At 41.5% G+C, this 25189-nt stretch overlaps 1 long non-coding RNA gene across 2 annotated transcripts; it reads right to left on the bottom strand.

The window, feature by feature from the left end:
- Positions 1-764: 764 nt before the first annotated feature.
- LOC118940421 (uncharacterized) lies at positions 765-6124 on the bottom strand. 2 transcript variants are annotated; one of them, XR_005036974.2, is made up of 5 exons: positions 5855-6124; positions 5483-5531; positions 4694-4844; positions 4406-4495; positions 765-3017 (listed from the first exon to the last, which is right to left on the bottom strand). It is a non-coding gene; the product is annotated as an uncharacterized LOC118940421 (long non-coding RNA). The 2 variants fall into 2 exon arrangements; XR_016487843.1 differs by lacking the exon at positions 5483-5531 and having other exon boundaries at positions 5855-6056.
- Positions 6125-25189: the final 19065 nt, after the last annotated feature.

Genomic DNA, 25189 nt, shown 5'->3' with positions numbered 1-25189 from the left:
ATCCACAAAAGGCTTTGTTAATGTGTTTGCAAGTAGTTCCATGGACAAATAATGAAACAAGCAGGGTATATGAAACAAGACAATCCTTCTGCTTTCACCAAAATAACTCTCGTCTAGTATAGACAGGTCTCTTTGTAACCAATTATTGAAAAGGAGAATCGCCATCTTAAAAGTCTGGATGAGAAATTCATCAGCTGTCTGACAATGTGGTTTTTGGTAATATGAATACCCAGACACCAACACTGTCTAACATGAATATTACATATTGTAGTTTCTACATTATCATATAAACACAGATCACACTGAGACGTTCCATCCTATAACAGAAAACAAATCAATAGGTGTCAAGTGCTTTGGCAATTTGATATTTGCTTTCCAGGAATATTGTCAGCAAACTGTGAGATCATAACCTCTCCAAAATATTGATAGACGTCATTAAGGATACTTGGAGATAATAATTCAAAATTTAAAACCAGAAAAGGTGAAATTCCGCATAACTGACGAACCCAACGTTTGATATAGTGTTTGATTGTAAAATGACTGAACTTAAATGTCCTTGACAGTTTTCAAGTAAGAAAAAGGAATTGATGTTCAATGGTATCAAATGCCATGTAGAAATATAGAAAGAAAATAACAACTTCTGCTTGTGTGTCTAGCTAGTAAAATGTCAGTATTTCTCTCCCTAATAAAAAACAAATGATATACAAATATTGCTCCACAAGGTTGGGATTCAAATTCACACATTGAGATGAGGCAAACACAAATTCTCCATTTTCTCCTTTAATGTGACATGAAACCAGTGTCTGTCAACCTTATTAGCATGCTGCATGTTGTCAACATATAGTGAATAATGATCCATTAACTAAATGGAATGTAACACATACAGTTGCAGTCAGAAGTTTACATACACCTTAGCCAAATCAATGTAAACTCCATTCACAATTCCTGACATTTAATCCAATTAAAAATTCCCATTTTTTAGGTCAGTTAGGAGCACCACTTTATTTTAAGAATGTGAAATGTCAGAATAATAGTAGAGAGAATGAAATAAAATCAGCTTTTATTTAATCACATTCCCAGTGGGTCAGAAGTTTACATACACTCAATTTGGTAGCATTGCCTGTAAATTGTTTAACTTGGGTCAAACGTTTTGGCTAGCCTTCCACAAGCTTCCCACAATAGGTTGGGTGAATTTTGGCCAATTCCTCTTGACAGAGCTGGTGTAACTGAGTCAGGTTTGTAGGCCTCCTTGCTCGCACACGCTTTTTCAGTTCTGCGCACACATTTTCTATAGGATTGAGGTCAGGGCTTTGTGATGGCCACTCCAATACCTTGACTTTGTTGTCCTTAAGCCATTTTGCCACAACTTTGGAAGTATGCTTGGGGTCATTGTCCATTTGGAAGACCCATTTGCGACCAAGCTTTAACTGATGTCTTGAGATGTTGCTTCAATATATACACATACTTTTCCATTCTCATGATGCCATCTATTTTGTGAAGTGCACCAGTCCCTCCTGCAGCAAAGCAACCCCACAACATGATCCTGCCACCCCTGTGCTTCACGGTTGGGATGGTGTTATTCGACTTGCAAGCCCCCCACATTGCCTCCAAACATACCGATGGTCATTATGGCCAAACAGTTCTATTTTTGTTTCATCAGACCAGAGGACATTTCTCCAAAAAGTACAATCTTTGTCCCCGTGTGCAGTTGCACACCGTAGTCTGGCTCTTTTTATGGCGGTTTTGGAGCAGTGGCTTCTTCCTTGCTGAGCGGCGTTTCAGGTTATGTCGATATAGGACTCGTTTTACTGTGGATATAGATACTTTTGTACCCATTTCCGCCAGCATCTTCAGCATCTTCTTGCAAAAAGTGTCAATCAATCCCAGAACAGCAGCAAAGTACTTCATCTCTAGGAGACAGAACGCGTCATTCCTAAGTGGTATGATGGCTGCGTGGTCCCATGGTGTTTATACTTGCGTACTATTGTTTGTACAGATGAACGTGGTACCTTCAGGCGTTTGGAAATTGCTCCCAAGGATGATCCAGACTTGTGGAGGTCTACAATTTTTTTCTGAGGTCTTGGCTGATTTCTTTTGATTTTCCGATGTCAAGCAAAGAGGCACTGAGTTTGAAGGTAGGCCTTGAAATACATCCACAGGTACACTCCCAATTGACTCAAATTATGTCAATTAGCCTATCAGAAGCTTCCAAAGCCATGACATAATTTTCTGGAATTTTCCAAGCTGTTTAAAGGCCCAGTCAACTTAGTGTATGTAAACTTTTGACCCACTGGAATTGTGATACATAAGTGAAATAATCTGTCTGTAAACAATTGTTGGAAAAATTACTTGTGTTATGCACATAGTAGATATCCTCACCGAATTGCCTAAACTATAGTTTGTTAACAAGTAAATTGTGGAGTTGTTGAAAAACGAGTTTTAAATGACTCCAACCTAAGTGTAAGTAAACTTCTGACTTCAACTGCACTACATAAACTAACCATTTTGTAACTTGCTCACAGTCATGGAATACAATGGTCAATGCTGTTGAACTACTTAAAGTCAGGAATCTGCTACAGCCCCACTGCTTGTGTTGTGTGCTCGGTTATTAGTATTACTGTCCGACCCAGCACTATGGTGAAACAAAAACAATAAAATTGCTGGGGCAATACTAAAAACCGTGTGCACAACACAAGCAGGGTAGCGGATTCCTGCTTCAAGAGCACATCATTTCTGTCAATAATAATACTTTGTCAAATACAAAAGGAACAAAATTATTCAGGTCTGCCAATACAAAATATACTTGTAGGCCTACACTAACATAAGTCAGGAAGTTCTGCGTTTCTAAACAGTATAAATAATTTCCAGTCATCCCAAGAGTGGCATTTTAGGCGCGAAACTGAGCAAGTTCAGTATTCACAATGCTCTTAGGTATGTTTCCTGAAGGCTCTCTCTAGTGCTGAGTCCACTTAATGCTCTTTATATCGATCCCTTCTTGCATCATCTCCCACAAGGGGCTGAAGAGAAAAAGAAGTTGGAGAACAATGAAGACATTGAGAACTGTTAGAGTGCATTGATAATGTTGCAAAATAAAAGGATAATATATTATATTCCATTAGCTCTGGGATGGGAATGAGGAATCCAAAGAGAAGGTCAAAAGCCACCCACGGAACTCCCACATCCAGACCCCCGCACAAAAGTAGGGGCCTGGATCAGAAAACCAGACAGTATCTGGTGTGAACACCATTTGCCTCTCCTTTGCAGAGTTGATCAGGCTGTTGATTGTAGCCAGTGGAATGTTGTCCCACTCTTCAATGGCTGTGCGAAGTTGCTGGATATTGGTGAGAACTGGAACGCTCTGAATCGACGTACGACAGTGTATCCCAAACATGCTCAATGGGTGACATGTCTGGTGAGTATTCAGGCCATGGAAGAACTGGGACATTTTCAGCTTCCAGGAATTGTTTACAGATCCTTGTGACATGTACATTATCATGTTGAAACATGCGATGGCTGCGGATGAATGGCATGACAATGGGCCGCAGGATCTCATCATAGTATTTCTGTGCATTCAAATTGCAATCGATAAAATGCAATTGTGTTCGTTGTCTGTAGCTTATAACAGCAAACTAAACTACTCGCCACACAACACCATACACGCTGTCTGCCATCTGCCAGCGTGAAGAGCACACTTCTCCAGCGTGCAAATGGACAGCAAAGGTGAGCATTTGCCCTCTTTAGTCGGTTATGATGTCAAACTGAAGTCAGGTCAAGACCCTGGTGATGACGAGCATGCAGATTCCTGAGACGGTTTCTGACAGTTCGTGCAGAAATTATTTGGTTGTGCAGACCCAGAGTTTCATCAGCTGTCCGGGTGGCTGGCCTCAGACAATCCCGCAGGTGAAGAAGCCGGATGTGGAGGTCCTAGGCTGGCGTGGTTACACCTGATCTGCGTTGTGTATTTGACATACTGCCAAATTCTCAAAAACAACATTGGATGCGGGTTACGGTAGAGAAATGAACATTCAATTCTCTGGCAACAGCTCCGGTGGATATTCCTGAAGTCAGAATGCCAATTACACACTCCCTCAAAACCTGAGACAGCTTTGGCTTTGTGTTGTGTGACAAAACTGCACATTTTGTAGTGGCCCGTTTTTGTCCCCAGCACAAAGTGCACCTATGTAATGATCGCGCTGTTTAATCTGCTTTTTGATATGCCACACCTGTCAGGTGGAACGATTATCGTGGCAAAGGAGAAATGCTCACTAACAGAGAAACTAATTTGTGAACATTTTAGAGAAATAAGCTTTTCGTGTATCTTTTATTTCAGCTCATGAAACATGGGACCAACACTTTACATGTTGCGTTTATATTTTTGTTCACTATATTTAGGTTAAAAGGTTACCTATGTCTTCGACAGGCTGCCTTACAGCAATCTCATTGTTCACCGTCATCAGACACAACTTGTGTCTGGATGAATTGTTTCCTCCAGTAGCTATAAAAAAAATGTCAACGTTAAGATCAGCATGTGGGGTATTTAGGATATGCAAACATATTGAAGAAATAGGCTAAGTTACTTGAACAATTGAGCTTATTATTGGTACAAGCAGTAGTGGATTTATACAATGAGGCTCTATAAAACATTGCACATCAAACAAATGTTTATATTACACAACCAAACAATTAAGCTTGCCTGTAGGTCAACCTGGCCATTAGTCTTCACAGGAAGATGGGTTATGTCAAAGCCCTCTGCCTCCAAGACTCGACAGGAGTCCAAGCACACTTATGCTCCGTCTGAGTGGTGATAACGTGCTTCTTCTTGGCCTTGTAAAACCAACCACACCCTAGAAGGAAAGCATTGTGGGAAGAAACAAAAACAGACACTGTTCCTTTTCCTTAAGTCACGGTATCTTCATTTACAAATGAATTACACAACAGAACAGTTGATCGACCTTAACTCCTTATGTATTAATATTTTCATCAGAAGGCAGTTATTGGCATATATTATTCACTCTCCCAAATCCTGCCAGAGGCCAACCTTGCTCTTAATCTGACTAAAGCAGTACAAGAGTGACTGACATATTGGATTCAGTGGCACCACTTGTGAAAACGATTTCATGAGGATCTGTAGCAATCAAGTGTGCCACTTGCTGTAAGGATCCATCAAATGAAGATATGTTAGCCTCTGTCATCATTTGATGATATGATGCAAAAGCTGGTCGATGAATTGTCATTCAAATAACTTTCTAGCTTTTTCCATTGCACTTTCCCAGCCATATGCATGTGTTCTGGAGTAAGGGTTACCGTAATAATTCACTCTTGTTTCCTAGAGTCATGAAATAAAATCTATTGAGTTGAAGGTTCTGTGGTAATTGCAATACTCAAACATTTATTTAATCAAATTAATAACACCCAATGATTTACAGATTTCATGGCGCCAGTTTTCTATAACTATCGTAGGAGAGGCTGGTGGATAGAATACCATTGGTGTTGCTTGAAAATCCATGTAGAAGTCGCATCTCCTCTTTATCCTGTTCCATACATTATGTAAAAACACCATAATATTGACATTAGTTATTAGGGTCCAGCAAGTATTCAGAGCAGAAAAGTTGGGGAACAGGTGCTAACGTTAGCAGATCATTAGCCATTACAGGGTATGTACGGGCGTAACAGACGCTTTAACAGTACCTAACTAGCTATCTAATAACTCATATCAGCCAGCTGGAACAGGTCTGACTAGGTGATATTTGAATAACTAGGGAACTGGCTAAGCTTGCTGCGTCATCGAATGACAATCATTCGCTCGCTACAAGATAAGTAGCTAATGAAACATTGTGTGTAACGTCGCAGCTACCTCTCTCGATAGTACTTTGAGCGTAGTTCATTCGGTGGCTTGGGAACCCTCGCACGGATTTCAGAAACTTCGTCGTAACAGCCTTGCTCATCATCTTCACGTAACGTTTATATAACCTAGCTAACTAACCTCAACCAGTGACAAACAGGATTCGCAGACAGGAAATTCAAGCGCCTTCCTCTTTGAGGTTTATTGGCAGACTACACTCATACGGTGTTTTACCGCCATCTACTGTACAGGGTAGTGAAAAATACCCCCAAAACAAAATCTGTTGTGGATGAACAAACTCATACTAATTACCAAAAACACTAACGTTCTGCCAAATTCTCTAAAACAACGTTGGATGCGGGTTAATAATGCCGCTGAAAAATATCAGGCCAATGCAGGGTGGGACATACACTACTACCCTGAATTTCAAACAAAAAAATCTGTACTTCAGACAGATTTAAACAGACAGGCTCAGGAACCTGTGAGGGGGAAACGTCTTCATTCAGTACCCTGTAACATTTAGGCTGTAAAGTCCTGGAGATCCAGAAATCTATTTGTCGCCTTCACAGTGCAATTTATCACTTGCGCTATAAATGCAACAAAGTCCACCTTCACAGTTAGTGTGTTGGGATCCTTCTCCTGCCTGGCATTCACTGCAGACTGTGGGACATCCACAACCATATAATCTCTACTCACTCCAGCTATTTTCACTGCCGGCACATTGCATGTGCTGAATAGCCCTGATCCTAGCTACCGCAACCTCCTTACATTACATTCCCATCACATAATTACAACATGCTTCATCAGACTCTTCAACTACTACGTATTTATTCATTTGACAGACAATTGCCACGTGTCCAAACTTTTTAGTTGTAACACTGCAGCGGCTTCTGTACATACAGTGCATTCGGAAAGTATTTCAGATCCCTTGACTTTTCCCACATTGTGTTACATTACAGCCTTACTCAAATTGATTACATGTCTCCCCCCCCCCCCCCCCATCAATGTACACACAATACCCCATAATGACAAAGAAAAATATTTTAGAAATGTTTGCAAATGTATAATAAAAATCTACTTACATAATGACTCAGACCCTTTACTCAGTACTTTGTTGAAGCGCCTTTGGCGGCAGCGCCTTTGGCAGCCTCGAGTCTTCTTGGGTATGACGCTACAAGTTTGGCACACCTGTATTTGTTGAGTTTCTCCCATTCTTCTCTGAAAATCCTGTCAAGCTCTGTCAGGTTGGATGGGAGCGTTGCTGCACAGCTATTTTCAGGTCTTTCGAGATGTTTGAGGGGGTTCAAGTCCGGGCTCTGGCTAGGCCACTCAAGGATATTAGTCTCCCAATCCCTGCCGCTGAAAAATATCCCCACAGCATGATGCTGCCATCACCATGATTCACTGGTGCCAGGTTTCCTCCAGACGTGACGCTTGGCATTCAGGCCAAAGAGTTCAGTCTTGGTTTTATCAGCCGAGAGAATCTTGTTTCTCATGGTCTGAGAGTCCTTTAGGTACCTTTTAGCAAACTCCAAGCGGGCGGGCTGTCTTGGTGGTTCCAAACTTCTTCCATTTAAGAATGATGGAGGCCACTGTGTTCTTGGGGACCTTCAATGCGGCAGACATTTTTTGGTACCCTTCCCCAGATCTGTGCCTCGACACAATCCTGTCTCGGAGCTCTACGTACAATTCCTTCTACCTCATGGCTTGGTTTTTGCTCTGACATGCATTGTCAACTGTGGGACCTTATACAAGAAAGGTGTGTTTCTTTCCAAACCATGTCCAATCAATTGAATTTACCACAGGTGGTCTCCAATCAAGTTGTAGAAACATCTCAAGGATGATCAATGGAACCAAGGAGGAGGAGCACAGGAGCTCAGTTTCAAGTCCCACAGCAAATGGTCTGAATACTTACGTAAATAAGGAATATTCTGTTTTTTATTTTTAATACCATTTTCAAAATTTCTAAAAGAACCTGTTTTCGCTTTGTCATTATGGGGCATTGTGTGTAGATTGACGAGGACATTTATTTAATCCATTCTAGAATAAGGCTGTAACATAACAAAATGTGGAAAAAGGGAAGGGTTCTGAATACTTCCGAATGCACTGCATGGTCTCACATGCCCAAGTTTTATGAACAGTGGCAAGAAAAAAGTATGTGAACCTTTTGAAAATACCTGGATTTCTGCATAAATTGGTCATAAAATTTGATCTGATCTTCTTCTAGGTCACAACAATAGACAAACAGTCTGGTTAAACTAAATAACATGCAAACAATTATATGTTTTTATGTCTTTATTGAACACACCATGTAAACATTCCCAATGCAGGGTGGGAAAAGTATGTGAAAACTTGGATTTAATAACTGGTTGACCCTCCTTTGGCAGCAATAACCTCAATCAAACATTTTCTGTAGCTGCGGCTCAGACCTGCACAACGGTCACAAGGAATTTTGGACCATTCCTCTTTACAAAACAGTTTCAGTTCAGCAATATTCTTGGGATGTCTGGTGTGAACTGCTCTCTTGAGGTCATGCCACAGCATCTCAAGCGGGTTGAGGTCAGGACTCTGACTGGGCCACTCCAGAAGCCGTATTCTGTTGTTGAAGACATTCTGTTGATTAACTTCTGTGTTTTGGGTCGTTGTCCTGTTGCGTCACCCAACTGTTGAGCTTCAATCGGCGGACAGCCTAACATTCTCCTGCAAAATTTATTGGAAAAATGTATTCCCAAGTTTATCGTTGTCCAGGCCCCGAGGCAGCAAAGCTGCCCCAAACCATGATGCTCCCTCCACCATACTTTACAGTTGGGATGAGGTTGATGTTGGCATGCGGTGACTTTTTTCTCCACACATAGTGTCATATGTTCCTTCCAAATAACTCAACTGTAGTTTCATCTGGCCACAGAATAGCCAGTAGCGCTGTGGAACATCCAGGTGCACTTTTGCAAACTTCAGACGTGCAGCAATGTTATGGACAGCAGTGGCTTCTTCCATGGTGTACTCCCATGAACACCATTCTTGTTTAGTGTTTTGCGTATCGTAGACTCATCAACAGAGATGTTAGCATGTTCCAGAGATTTCTGTAAGTCTTTAGCTGACACTTTATGATTCTTCTTAACCTCATTGAGCATTCTGCACTGTGCTCTTGCAGTCATCTTTGCAGGACGGCCACTCCTGGGGAGAGTAGCAACAGTGCTGAACATTCTCCATTTATAGACTTGGGACCTATAACAAGTATCTCTGCTTTGTCTGAGTTTAAAAGTAGAACATTTTCAGCCATCCACTTCCTTAAGTCTGAAACACAGGCTTTCAGCAAGGGCAATTTTTGGGCTTCACATGTTTCATCGAAATGTACAGCTGTTTGTCATCCGCATAGCAGTGAAAGTTAACGTTATGTTTCCGAATGACATCACCAAGAGGTAAAATATATAGTGAAAACAATAGTGGTCCTAAAACAGAACCTTGAGGAACACCGGAATTTACAGTTGATTTGTCAGAGGACAAACCATCCAGAGACAAACTGATATCTTTCCGACAGATAAGATCTTAACCAGGCCAGAACTTGTCCGTGTAGACCAATTTGGGTTTCCAATCTCTCCAAAAGAATGTGGTGATCGATGATATCAAAAGCAGCACTAAGATCTAGGAGCACGAGGACAGATGCAGAGCCTCGGTCTGACGCAATTAAAAGGTCATTTACCACCTTCACAAGTGCAGTCTCAGTGCTATGATGGGGTCTAAAACCAGACTGAAGCTTTTCGTATACATTGTTTGTCTTCAGGAAGGCAGTGAGTTGCTGCGCAACAGCTTTTCCAAACATTTTTGAGAAGAATGGGAGATTCGATATAGGCCGATAGTTTTTTATATTTTCTGGGTAAAGGTTTGACTTTTTCAAGAGAGGCTTTAGTGAGTTTGGTACACATCCGGTGGATAGAGAGCAGTTTATTACAGTTGAAGTCGGAAGTTTGCATACACCTTAGCCAAATGCATTTAAACTCAGTTTTTCACAATTCCTCACATTTAATCCTAGTAAAAATTCCCTGTCTTAGGTCAGTTATGATCACCACTTTATTTTAAGAATGTGAGATGTCAAAATAATAGAGATAATGATTTATTTCAGCTTTTATTTCTTTCATCACATTCCCAGTGGGTCAGAAGTTCACACACTCAATTAGTATTTGGTAGCATTGCCTTTAAATTGTTTAACTTGGGTCAAACGTTTCAGGTAGCCTTCCACAAGCTTCCCACAATAAGTTGGGTGAATTTTGGCCCATTCCTCTTGACAGAGGTGGTGTAACTCAGTCAGGTTTGTAGGCCTCCTTGCTCACACACACTTTCTCAGTTCTGCCCACACATTTTCTATTGGATTGAGGTCAGGGCTTTGTGATGGCCACTCCAATACCTTGACTTTGATGTCCTTAAGCTATTTTGCCACAAATTTGGAAGTATGCTTGGGGTCATTGTCCATTTGGAAGACCCATTTGCAACCAAGCTTTAACTTTAACTTAACTGATGTCATGAGATGTTGCTTCAATATATACACACATCATTTTTCCCCTCATGGTGCCATCTATTTTGTGACGTGCACCAGTCCCTCTCGCAGCAAAGCACCGCCACAACATGATGCTGCCCCCCTGTGCTTCACGGTTGGGATGGGATTCTTCGGCTTGCAAGCCTCCCCCTTTTTCCTCCAAACATAACAATGGTCAGTATGGCCAAACAGTTCTATTTTTGTTTCATCAGACCAGAGGACATTTCTCCAAAAAGTACGATCTTTGTCCCCATGTGCAGTCGCTAAGTCTGGCTTTTTTAATGGCGGTTTTGGAGCAGTGTCTTCTTACTTGCTGAGCAGCCTTTCAGGTTATGTCGATATAGGACTCGTTTTACTGTGGATATAGATACTTTTGTACTTGTTTCCTCCAGCATCTTCACAAGGTCCTTTGCTGTTGTTCTGGGATTGGTTTGCACTTTTCATACCTGAGTGGTATGACGGCTGCGTGGTCCCATGGTGTTTCTACTTGCATACTATTGTTTGTACAGATGAATGTGGTACCTTCAGGCATTTTGAAATTGCTCCCAAGGATGATCCAGACTTGTGGAGGTCTACAATTTTTTTTCCTGAGGTCTTGGCTGATTTCTTTTGATTTTCCCATGATGTCAAGCAAAGAAGCACTGATTTTGAAGGTAGGCCTTGAAATACATCCAAAGGTACACTCCCAATTGACTCAAATTATGTCAATTATACTATCAGAAGCTTCCAAAGCCATGACATCATTTTCTGGAATTTTCCAAGCTGTTTAAAGGCCCAGTCAACTTAGTGTATGTAAACTTTTGACCCACTGGAATTGTGATACATAAGTGAAATAATCTGTCTGTAAACAATTGTTGGAAAAATTACTTGTGTTATGCACATAGTAGATATCCTCACCGAATTGCCAAAACTATAGTTTGTTAACAAGTAAATTGTGGAGTTGTTGAAAAACGATTTTTAAATGACTCCAACCTAAGTGTAAGTAAACTTCTGACTTCAACTGCACTACATAAACTAACCATTTTGTAACTTGCTCACAGTCATGGAATCCAATGGTCAATGCTGTTGAACTACTTAAAGTCAGGAATCTGCTACAGCCCCACTGCTTGTGTTGTGTTCTCGGTTATTAGTTCCTGAGGTCTTGGCTGATTTCTTTTGATTTTCCCATGATGTCAAGCAAAGAAGCACTGATTTTGAAGGTAGGCCTCGAAATACATCCACAGATACACCCCCAATTGACTCAAATTATGTCAATTAGCCTATCAGAAGCTTCTAAAGCCGTGACATAATTTTCTGGATTTTTACAAGCTGTTTAAAGGCCCAGTCAACTTAGTGTATGTAAACTTCTGACCCACTGGAATTGTGATACAAGTGAAATCATAAGTCTGTAAACAATTGTTGGAAACATTACTTGTGTCATGCACACAGTAGATGTCCTAACCGACTTGCCAAAACTATAGTTTGTTTAACAAGAAATTTGTGGAGTGGTTGAAAAACGAGTTTTAATGACTCCAACCTAAGTGTATGTAAACTTCCGACTTCAACTGTATGTTCAACATAGGAGGGCCAAGCACAGGAAGCAGCTCTTTCAGAAGTTTAGTTGGAATAGGGTCCAGTATGCAGCTTGAAGGTTTAGAGGCCATGATTATTTTCAACATTGTGTCAAGAGATATAGTACTAAAACACTTGAGAGTCTCTCTTGATCCTAGGTCCTGGCTGGATCCTAGTTGTGCAGACTCAGGACAACTGAGTTTAGGAGGAATACGCAGATTTAAAGAAGAGTCCATAATTTGCTTTCTAATGATCATGATCTTTTCCTCAAAGAACTTAATGAATTTATCACTGCTGAATAACACATGTGCCTAGTGAATTATCCTTGGAACTAATAAGCAGCACATAAACGCCACAATTGTAGCTGTCTCTTTGCTTGGTGTGTGGTATTGTTGTCGCCTGCCAGGGAACATTGCTGATCACAAGATTGTGTGCCGGTTCTGTGGGTTCGTTCCTCAAACCAGTATCTGTTTGGGTAGGAAAACATTCATGGTTTATACATAGGCTATGACATGCTCTCCTCACAACATTCATGCACCTGCATAGTGTCGCATAACACATGAATGGCTAGTCACGATTGAGACGGCATGCTTGAACGGAAATCAATAATGCTTCATAATTATCTCTTCATAGCCTACAACATTTATAACATGAACACATAGGCGAATTAAGTCATGAATATGCAACTGGACTATAAAATTAACAATAGTGTCAACATTGACAGGTCAACTTAACATTATGAATAGTATGCCGGACATTGGAGAAATGGTTGAAGAATCTTTTTGCCAGACCATACAATAGATGTACCCAGTGGTGGGAAAAGTACCCAATTGTTTTCCTTGACTACAAGTAAAGATGCGTTAATAGAAAATTACTGAAGTAAAAGTGATAGTGACCCAGTAAAATACTACTTGAGTAAATGTCTAAAAGTGTTTGGTTTTAAATATACTTAAGTAGCAAAAGCAAATGTAATAGGCAAAATATACTTAAGTAACAAACATAAACGTTTAAGGGTAAATCAATTGAAATTCCTTAGATTAAGCAAACCAGAAGGAAAGATTCTTGTTTTTTGAATTTACAGATAGCCAGAAGCACATTCAAACACTCAGACGTATTTACAAACAAAGCATTGGTGTGTAGTGAGTCCCCCAGATCAGAGGCAGTAGGGATGACCAGGCATGTCCTCTTGATAAGTGCATGAATGTTAACATTTCTGTCCTGCTAAGCGTTCAAAATTGAACCACTACTTTTGGGTGTCAAGGAAAATGTATGGAGTAAAAACGACATTATTTTCTTCAGGAATGTAGTAAAGTAAAATTAAAAGTTGCCAAAATATAAATAGTAAAGTCAAGTACAAATACTCCCAAAAACTACTTTCAAGTATTTTTACACAACTGGCTTCACCATACCTGATGTGCTTGACTAGGTTCTCGCTCACATGGAGCTCCGCATTAGGGGAACCAGTAGGGTCCAGGACAATGGCAGAGTGGGTCCTGTGATTGACATACTAAACACAAGCGGTAATACCAAGTCAGTATATCAAAATGGCCTCAATCATAACATACAAATCTGTCGTTCTGCCCCTGAACAGGCAGTTAACCCACAGTTCCTAGGCCGTCATTGAAAATAAGAATTTGTTCTTAACTGACTTGCCTAGTTAAATAAAGGTAAAATAAAATACAAATAAATATTCAATTATAGTACTGTCCAATCTCTCACTAAATGGTCTATCTTGTGCAGCTTACCAAGAGTATCCAGTGGTAGTTTGTCACGTTGCAAGCTCCAATCAAGCAACTGTGCTGCTCCAGACTGGTCTACAGGAAGAGGAAGGAAGATACATTTATATGGTGTTGCAGGCCATCTTTTGTCAGGAAGGTGGCAGCTGTCCACACATTGACCCCTCTAGCCTCTTATTTAGAACCATGACACAAAAACAACTGCAGACATGCATTTACCTTTGACAAGGTGCTCTTGCGTATCACTACCGTATCCCCATGCAGGATACTCCCTGCCAGAAGGTGATCCACAATAAAAATATCCCTCTCCACTTGAAGGTCAACCCTCTTCAGATAGAGGTAGAAGTCAATTACCTTAAGCAGAATGGCGTATGGTTGGTCAAAGTTGACCTGATTCCCAGGCAATACAGTCTAAATGTACTTTTTACCAACTGCACCCATGGAAATGTCACACAATTCAACCAAAACATGTAGACGACCTGAACATACCTCCCCACTTAGCCACTCACGTGGCTTCAACGTAAGGAAGTCATGGAGGTGCAGGATGGCAACGGATCCCTCCAACAAAATCCTTGCGGTTGCCCTGTCCACGCTATCCAACGACATTGCCCACAGTTTCTTCACCTATACAGGTTATGGTAATACAAATGGTGTCCAAACTGCCTGACTCTACAGATGTGATCAACATGCAGTAGGAAAACATGCAGAATGTAACCAAAACAGTCACATTCCACTTACTCTATTCTCTAATTCGTCGTCCCTGCTGGGGTGTTTCTCAGACAGAGACTGTTGGAATTGGTCACCCTATTGAATAATGGTGGCAGTTTGGGACAGGCCTGCATATACATAAAACCCACGAGGATCACATGGCTTAGTAAAATTGTCAACATTTTTGGGACATACCCAAATAAGATTAAATCTGGTGATCAACGGTTGATTGTTCTTCCTGGCGTTTGGCAGTTGTCTGCAAATGCTCCTTGGTGGCACACTTATGGCCATAGCGTTTTGCGCCCAGATGCCTTGTCCTTAGCTTTATTGGCATAGGACTGTCCACACTTCTGCCAATGGCCAGTACAGCTGCCAGTCGGTGGACACACCCCTGGGCACTGTCCGATGCACTGTCAATTTCTATCTGCCGTCAAGCGGGGGGCACCACAACGTTTTGCCAGCGAGGTGGGGAGCCCCCAAACCATTCCCTCATACCCGGTTTGCATTCCCTCATTACTTGTCTTGCATATAACCCTCTGTTTCCCCCCATGTCTGTGTGTGGAATTGTTATATGCAAATGTATGTGTACTCTAGGCTGGTTTGTGCCGGGTTAATGTAACCCGTGTGTGTTTATTTTTCTTAGTACCATGTTTTTGTTCGCCTCAATAAAGGGCTCCGTTTGCTACCCATTTCTGCTCTCCTGCGGCTGACTTCCCTGTTGCCAGTTACGCACTCCATTACAGTACCAAACATCTCAGTTCTCCCAAAGTGCCCCCTTTCAATTTTCTACATGAACAGGAAATATGGTGGAAACTCCTTTTGGGCCATGCATATGCCAATCTAATGCTCTTACATTTATGGTGAATAGGGAATCATATTATGTACGCCCTTCTGGAGAAGGGAGTGTTTGATGTCATTACACTAAATTGAAATAATGATCATCATAAGTGATTTCTTACAGACATCCCACCAAATTGTCAAATATACAGTGTCTTGCGAAAGTATTCGGCCCCCTTGAACTTTGCGACCTTTTGCCACATTTCAGGCTTCAAACATAAAGATATAAAACTGTATTTTTTTGTGAAGAATCAACAACAAGTGGGACACAATCATGAAGTGGAACGACATTTATTGGATATTTCAAACTTTTTTAACAAAAATCAAAAACTGAAAAATTGGGCGTGCAAAATTATTCAGCCCCCTTAAGTTAATACTTTGTAGCGCCACCTTTTGCTGCGATTACAGCTGTAAGTCGCTTGGGGTATGTCTCTATCAGTTTTGCACATCGAGATACTGAATTTTTCCCCCATTCCTCCTTGCAAAACAGCTCGAGCTCAGTGAGGTTGGATGGAGAGCATTTGTGAACAGCAGTTTTCAGTTCTTTCCACAGATTCTCGATTGGATTCAGGTCTGGACTTTGACTTGGCCATTCTAACACCTGGATATGTTTATTTTTCAACCATTCCTTTCTAGATTTTGCTTTATGTTTTGGATCATTGTCTTGTTGGAAGACAAATCTCCGTCCCAGTCTCAGGTCTTTTGCAGACTCCATCAGGTTTTCTTCCAGAATGGTCCTGTATTTGGCTCCATCCATCTTCCAGTTCATCCAGAGTGATCATGGGCCTCTTGGCTGCATCTCTGATCAGTCTTCTCCTTGTATGAGCTGAAAGTTTAGAGGGACGGCCAGGTCTTGGTAGATTTGCAGTGGTCTGATACTCCTTCCATTTCAATATTATCGCTTGCACAGTGCTCCTTGGGATGTTTAAAGCTTGGGAAATCTTTTTGTATCCAAATCCGGCTTTAAACTTCTTCACAACAGTATCTCGGACCTGCCTGGTGTGTTCCTTGTTCTTCATGATGCTCTCTGCGCTTTTAACGGACCTCTGAGACTATCACAGTGCAGGTGCATTTATACGGAGACTTGATTACACACAGGTGGATTGTATTTATCATCATTAGTCATTTAGGTCAACATTGGATCATTCAGAGATCCTCACTGAACTTCTGGAGAGAGTTTGCTGCACTGAAAGTAAAGGTGCTGAATAATTTTGCACGCCCAATTTTTCAGTTTTTGATTTGTTAAAAAAGTTTGAAATATCCAATAAATGTCGTTCCACTTCATGATTGTGTCCCACTTGTTGTTGATTCTTCACCAAAAAATACAGTTTTATATCTTTATGTTTGAAGCCTGAAATGTGGCAAAAGGTTGCAAAGTTCAAGGGGGCCGAATACTTTCGCAAGGCACTGTATTTCAAAAGGATAAATTAAGAAAGACAACCAATGAAATGCTTCACCCACATATTAAACATATTCAAAGTATGTCTACATAAACAAATATAGCGATGTGCAGAATAAATTAGCAATTTCAATTGTCATTGATTGACATTTCCCCTCATCCCAAATCACATGTCATGTCTACATCAAGTAGCACCTTTCCATTTAACTGCACAGTAGGTCAGCCAACATGGGGCAAGTGCTGGGGGAAAAATAATCACACGCTAGATCAAACAGTAAAATACCAACAAAGTTTGGCAGGATATCATCCAGAACGTGGAATTTAAGGCCCTTTGCAAGGGGTCAAAGGTGACAATAGGGCAGAATGGAAAGTATCACCAATAACCAGAGACTGAATGCATTATTAGTGTATTTGTAAACTGTTCTGCATATACATAGAAAAAACCTGGTTAATTTTTCACCCGTTAGTTGGAATTGCTCTACCCCACACTGTCAGATCGTGAAGTTATAGTTTCCGTAGTTCATGAACGTCTTTGACAGGAAAATTGTGGTTAGCTAATGGCCAACTTCCGCAAAAATTGAGAAATGTGTTGTTTTTGTGATTATGTAAGATTATTATTATAACCTCTCCTTCAATGTGAGCTAGACAAAGGGGCTGATCGTGGACAATAGGAAAAGGAGGGCCGAACAGGCCCCCATTAACAAATCAATCAATCAATCAAATCAATCAAATTGTATTTGTCACATACACATGGTTAGCAGATGTTAATGCGAGTGTAGCGAAATGCTTGTGCTTCTAGTTCCGACAATGCAGTAATAACCAACGAGTAATCTAGCTAACAATTCCAAAACTACTACCTTATACACACAAGTGTAAAGGGATAAAGAATATGTACATAAAGATATATGAATGAGTGATGGTATAGAGCGGCATAGGCAAGGTGCAGTAGATGGTATCGAGTACAGTATATACATATGAGATGAGTATGTAAACAAAGTGGCATAGTTTAAAGTGGCTAGTGATACATGTATTACATAAAGATGCAGTAGATGATATAGAGTACAGTATATACGTATACATATGAGATAAATAATGTACGGTATGTAAACATTATATTAAGTAGCATTGTTTAAAGTGGCTAGTGATATATTTTACATCAATTCCCATTATTAAAGTGGCTGGAGTTGAGTCAGTGTGTTGGCAGCAGCCACTCAATGTTAGTGGTGGCTGTTTAACAGTCTGATGGCCTTGAGCTAGAAGCTGTTTTTCAGTCTCTCGGTCCCAGCTTTGATGCACCTGTACTGACCTCGCCTTCTGGACGATAGCGGGGTGAACAGGCAGTGGCTTGGGTGGTTGTTGTCCTTGATGATCTTTATGGCCTTCCTGTAACATCGGGTGGTGTAGGTGTCCTGGAGGGCAGGTAGTTTGCCCCCGGTGATGCGTTGTGCAGACCTCACTACCCTCTGGAGAGCCTTACGGCAGTTGCCGTACCAGGCGGTGATACAGCCCGGCGGTGATACAGCCCGCCAGGATGCTCTCGATTGTGCACCTGTAGAAGTTTGTGAGTGCTTTTGGTGACAAGCCGAATTTCTTCAGCCTCCTGAGGTTGAAGAGGCGCTGCTGCGCCTTCTTCACGATGCTGTCTGTGTAGGTGGACCAATTCAGTTTGTCTGTGATGTGTACGCCGAGGAACTTAAAACTTACTACCCTCTCCACTACTGTTCCATCGATGTGGATAGGGGGGGTGTTCCCTCTGCTGTTTCCTGAAGTCCACAATCATCTCCTTAGTTTTGTTGACGTTGAGTGTGAGGTTATTTTCCTGACACCACACTCCGAGGGCCCTCACCTCCTCCCTGTAGGCTGTCTCGTCGTTGTTGGTAATCAAGCCTACCACTGTTGTGTCGTCCGCAAACTTGAAGATTGAGTTGAAGGCGTGCGTGGCCACGCAGTCGTGGGTGAACAGGGAGTACAGGAGAGGGCTCAGAACGCACCCTTGTGGGGTCCCAGTGTTGAGGATCAGCGGGGGTGGAGATGTTGTTACCTACCCTCACCACCTGGGGGTGGCCCGTCAGGAAGTCCAGTACCCAGTTGCATAGGGCGGGGTCGAGACCCAGGGTCTCGAGCTTGATGACGAGTTTGGAGGGTACTATGGTGTTAAATGCTGAGCTGTAGTCGATGAACAGCGATGAACATCGACGGGGCTGAGGTGGAGCAAGTCGAGAGTTCCAAGTTCCTTGGTGTCCACATCACCAACAAACTATTATAGTCGAAACACACCATCACAGTTGTGAAGAGAGCACGACAAAACCTTTCCCCCTCAGGAGACTGACAATATTTAGCATGGGTCCCCAGATCCTCAAAAAGTTCTACAACTGCACCATCGAGAGCATCCTGAGAGGTTGTATAACCGCCTGGTATGGCAACTGCTGGGCATCTGACCATAAGGCGCTATAGAGGTTAGTGAGTACGGCCCAGTACATTACAGGGGCAAAGCTTCCTGACATCAAGGACCTATATACTAAGCGTTGTCACAGGAAGAGCCAACAAAATTGTCAAAGACACCCCCCAGTGTTTTTACACTACTGCTACTCACTGTTTATTATAAGTGCAAAGTCACTTTACAAATTACCTCAACTAACCTGTATCCCCGCACATTGACTCTGTACCGGTACCCCATGTATATAGCCTCGTTATTGTTATGTAAGTTTCTTGTGTTACTTATGGATTTTAATACATTTTTTGACTAGTTGACTTAGAGTTCAGAAAATAATTCCTATTTCTTGACCTACATTGTTGGTTAAGGGCTTGTAAGTAAGCACTTCACGGTAAGGTCCACAGCTGTTGTATTTGGCACATGTGACAAATAACATTTGATTTGGCTTGGTTTTTGCTCTCTAGACAGGTGTGCCTTTCATCCCCCATTCCTAAACACATCCATCCTATAGTGTAGGTTTTGAAGGTTCATATTCTATGCTTGTAGTCATCAGAAGAAGATTGAGGAACAGTTGATAGATCCAAGCAGTGGTTAAGGGCGCTTTACTGCAGCGCCAGCTGTGCCACCAGAGACTCTAGGTTCGTAACCGGTCGCGACCGGGGGGTCCGTGGGGCGACGCACAATTGGCCTAGCATTGTCCGGGTTAGGGAGGGTTTGGCCAGTAGGGAAATCCTAGTCTCATCGTGCACCAGCGATTCCTGTGGCGGGTCGGGCGCAGTGCGCGCTAACCGAGGTTGCCAGGTGCACGGTTTTTCCTCCGACACATTGGTGGAGCTGGCTTCCAGGTTGGATGGCGCTGTGTTAAGAAGCAGTGCAGCTTTTCAACCGTCGTCTCTCCCGAGCCTGTACAGGAGTTGTTGCGATGAGACAAGATAGTAGCTACTAAACAATTGGATACCATGAAATTGGGGAGAAAACGGGGTAAAATTTAAAAATGAATAAAAAAAAACTGGCAGAGGAATAAAAAAAAATATATACACCAGTTTTATTTGAGGACCAAAGTTGGCCCGGCAGTCTAGGGGGGGTAACGAGACCCGTAATATAACGCATGCAAATTATAATAGTGACAAAGTAAAAGTGCGAACAAAAATCCATCGCAGGAAAATGGGCTGAGCTGGACCCAAGACAAGAAACAAATATCCAAAAACACCCCTAAGCTAGATGAGCCTACTACTAACTAACTATACAGCTAACTAACTAAAAAATACAGTGGGTGGTCCGCCCAGTTCTACCTAGTGTTCTTAGACAAAGTAGTCCTACGGGTAGTGTATGCCCATGGGCAACTTGTCTTGGTTCCCCCTTTTCCCAACATCAAACACCATAACACAAACAATACTCACAGGTGGGGACAAAGTGATCTGGAGGTGCTAAAACAAACAAGAGAACTACCGAGAGAATGTATGACAGATATTGACAGAGAGATTGAGCTCCTGAGAGAACAACTGATTGGGTTTTTAAACCAAGGGAAAGGAAATGTGATAGGGTAAGGGAAAAGGAGGAGGTGTGTCTTGATTGATGACTGCATGTTGACTGATTGGGGAATGATGATTGCCACCTGTGAGGGGAGAAGGAGAGAAAAGAAATACACACACACACAGGATACACACACAGAATACCTGTATCCGTAACAACCAGGATGTTGACAACTGTGCCATACAGATTGCAAAATAGTTGGGAAGAGATTTTTGTTGTACTGATTCCATGGTACAGGGTGTATGAGTTGATATATAAAACAACGTAAAATTCAAGACTGTGCTTTACAGCTAAAATTATATAGAATTCTTACCACCAACAAAATGTTGAATATTTGGGGCATAAAATCATCGAAGCTCTGCAGATTTTGTTGTGAGGATACAGAATCAGTAAAGACATGGGTAAATGCCAGAAGGTCCAGACCATATATTATTGGGGTGGGCTGGTAAATAAAGAAATATATACAGTGCATTCGGAAAGTATTCTGACCCCTTCCCCTTTTCCACAATTTGTTACGTTACAGCCTTATTCTAAAAAAATAAATAATAATTGAATCCTCAATCTACACACAATACACCATAATGACAAAGTGAAAAAACGGGTTCTTAGACAATTCTGAAAATGAATAAAAATACATAAACCTTATTTACATAAGTATTCAGACCCTTTTCTATGAGTCTTGAAATTCAGCTCAGGTGCATCTGGTTTCCATTGATAATCCTTGATGTTTCTACAACTTGATTTGAGTCCACCTGTGGTAAATTCAATTGATTGGACATGATTTGGAAAGGCACACACACACATATATATATATATATATATATATATATATATATATATATATATATATATATATATATATATATATATATATATATACACACAGCTGAAGTCAGAATCTTACATACACCTTAGCCAAATATCCTCTGTCAGGAGGAATGGGCCAAAATTCACCCAACTTATTGCGAGCTTGTGGAAGGCTACCCAAAACGTTTGACCCAAATTAAACAATTTAAAGGCAATGGTGCCAAATAGTAATTGTGTGTACGTAAACTTCTGACCCACTGGGAATGTGATGAAAGAAATAAAAACTGAAAAATAATTCTCTATTATTCTGACATTTCACATTCTTAAAATAAAGTGGTGATCCTAACTGACCTAAGACATGGCATTTTTACTAGGATTAAATGTGAGGAATTGTGAAAAACTGTTTAAATATATTTGGCTAAAGTGTATGTAAACTTCCGACTTCAACTGTAGGTATATGCATACAATCAGAGGTAAAGTGGCTGAGCAGCACGATACAAAATAAATAAAATAGTAGCAGCAACGTATGGTGCGTTTGTTAGGAGAGAGTGAACTGCTCCGTATGGACCACGCATGAACAAAGGAATCTACTGTACCAGTCAAAAGTTTGGACACCAACTCATTCAAGGGTTTTTCTTTTCACTATTTTATACATTGTAGAATAAATAGTGAATACATCAAATCTATGAAATAACACATATGGAATCACGTAGTAACCAAAAAAGTTTAACAAATCAAAATATATTTGAGATTCTTCAAAGTAGCCAGCCTTTGTTTGCCTTGATGACAGCTTTGGACACTCTTGGCATTCTCTCAGCCAGCTTCACTTGGAATGCTAATCCGTGCTTATACAGTACCAGCCAAACTTCACAGAGTCTGTTTCTGTCATGCACTTGACTTTGGTGCAGGGCATCTGATGTCAATAGCCTCTGTCGCAAAGCTCCCTGGTCTTTAAAAAAATATACCTTTGTCTAGCTGTGTCCTGTCCAGGTTGTGCTTGTACAGGCAGACCATCTATGGGAGGAAGGATGTAAGTGTTGCTCAGCAGCTGAAACCTGGTCCCGACTAAGTCTGAACGCTCCTTGGTGACAACACCAGGCTCCAGAGCATTGAAGCTGTAAAAGAGGAAATAACAATAGTTGAAGACATTACAACCTTGCATAACATCAATTCATACAATGCAATAAATTATATTCACCTGAAGTGCTGTTACTGCTGCTTGATGAGGCCGACGCACCAGTCAGGGCAAACTTGCAAACTTGTGTGGCCTGTGATCAGAAAGTGAAGGTCCAGACTGGTGGAGCTTGTGCATGGTCCGCCAGGTACGATACCAGAGCACAAACTTGTTCTTGTTTGGCCACTACAGTTATCACAATTCAGGTCCACATGTTTCCCCAACTCCATAGTTGGTGAAGAAATGGTGTGTGTACTTGATGAATGCGCTGCTGCCTTTGTTGGATGACATGACTTCATCAATCAAGTAGTTGACTTGTTGTGGTATCCCTTCACAGCAGACACAAACACGCCACACTTGCGAGAAGTTAAAAAGAAGATGGGACCTGGCTGCATAAAAGGACAGTGCACCTGCAAACAACATTAAGACAATTCATTTTAATTTGTCTCACCCCTGTCAGTCTGTCTTTATACAGATCAGTGAAAGCCATTTGCCTGCTTCCCATATATTTCTTAATCAGTATAAAGGAGGAAATGTTTCTTACGGGTTGAACAAAATCAAAGCTGACTGGTGGAGGAGAGTCAGGCTTGTTCTACTGTTGCTGAAAGACAAATTCCAGATGCATTATTATAGCCGTAATAACTGTCAGACATATAGTATTGTTTAGACATAGCTAGCTAGCAAGCTCGCTAAACAATAAACCATAATCCCAAGCCATGGCATACTAGCAATAAACCGATTTTGTCATAGCTAGCTAAAGTTAACCAAATAGGTTCAATGATAGCTAGCTAACTAGCTATAACTTGCAATTAAAACAACTTTCTGACAAATTTAGAAACTTATAATATCTGAAACTATAGCTAGACTCTTACCCGTATACAGTGGCTTGCAAAGGTATTCACCCCCTTGGCATTTTTCCTATTTGTATCATTTGATTTAGACAACACTTTGAAGATCGAGAATATTTTTTCTTGTGAAGAAAACAAGAAATAAGAAAACTGAACTTGAGCGTGCATAACTATTCACCACCCCAAAGTCAATAATTTGTAGAGCCCCCTTCTGCAGTAATTACAGCTGCAAATCTCTTGGGGTATGTCTCTAAAAGCTTGGCACATCTAGCCACTGGGATTTTTTGCCCATTCTTCAAGGCAAAACCGCTCCAGCTTCTTCAAGTTGGATGGGTTCTGCGGGTGTACAGCAACCTTTAAGTCATACCACAGGTTCTCAATTGGATTGAGGTCTGGGCTTTGACTAGGCCATTCCAAGACATTTAAATGTTTCCCCTTAAACCACTTGAGTGTTGCTTTAGCAGTATGTTTAGGGTCATTATCCTGCTGGAAGGTGAACCTCCGTCCCAGTCTCAAATCTCTGGAACACTGAAACAGCTTTCCCTCAAGAATTTGCCTGTATTTAGCGCCATCCATCATTCCTTCCATTCTGACCAGTTTCTCAGTCCCTGCCAATGATGTTCTCGGGGTGATGGGAGGTGTTGGGTTTGCGCCAGACAGCGTTTTTCTTGATGGCCAAAAACCTACATTTGAGTCTCATCTGACCAGAGACCCTTCTTCCATATGTTTGGGGAGACTTCCCACATGCCTTTTGGTGAACACCAAATGTGTTTGCTCATTTTCTTCTTTAAGCAATGGCTTTTCTTCTGGCCACTCTTCCGTAAAGCCCAGCTCTGTGGAGTGTACGGCTTAAAGTAGTCCTAAAGACAGATACTCCAATCTCTGCTGTGGCACAGCAGAGATGCCCTGCTTGCCTGTTCCGGGAGAGCTCCTTGGTCTTCATGATGCCGCTTGCTTGGTGGTGTTTCATACTCTGGGGCCTTTCAGAACAGGTGTATGTATATACAGTGGGGAGAACAAGTATTTGATACACTGCCAAATTTGCAGGTTTTCCTACTTACAAAGCATGTAGAGGGCTGTAATTTAAAAAAAAAATCATAGTTACACTTCAACTGTGAAAGACAGAATCTAAAACAAAAATCCAGAAAATCACATTGTATGATTTTTAAGTAATTAATTTGCATTTTATTGCATGACATAAGTATTTGATACATCAGAAAAGTAGAACTTAATATTTGGTACAGAAACCTTTGTTTGCAATTACAGAGATCATCATTTTCCTGTTGTTCTTGACCAGGTTTGCACACACTGCAGCAGGGATTTTGGCCCACTCCTCCATACAGACCTTCTCCAGATCCTTCAGGTTTCGGGGCTGTCGCTGTGCAACACGGACTTTCAGCTCCCTCCAAAGATTTTCTATTGGGTTCAGGTCTGGAGACTGGCTAGGCCACTCCAGGACCTTGAAATGCTTCTTACGGAGCCACTCCTTAGTTGCCCTGGCTGTGTGTTTCGGGTCGTTGTCATGCTGGAAGACCCAGCCACGACCCATCTTCAATGCTCTTACTGAGGGAAGGAGGTTGTTGGCCAAGATGTCACGATACATGACCCCATCCATCCTCCCTTCAATACGGTGCAATCGTCCTGTCCCCTTTGCAGAAAAGCATCCCCAAAGAATGATGTTTCCACCTCCATGCTTCACGGTTGGGATGGTGTTCTTGGGGTTGTACTCATCCTTCTTCTTCCTCCAAACACGGCGAGTGGAGTTTAGACCAAAAAGCTCTATTTTTGT

Source organism: Oncorhynchus mykiss, chromosome 17, assembly GCF_057628025.1.
Source record: "Oncorhynchus mykiss isolate SJ-2025 chromosome 17, ASM5762802v1, whole genome shotgun sequence".
Taxonomy (NCBI): domain Eukaryota; kingdom Metazoa; phylum Chordata; class Actinopteri; order Salmoniformes; family Salmonidae; genus Oncorhynchus; species Oncorhynchus mykiss.
The sequence above is the reverse complement of the archived record's forward strand: the minus strand, read 5'-3'. Positions and strand labels throughout refer to the sequence as shown.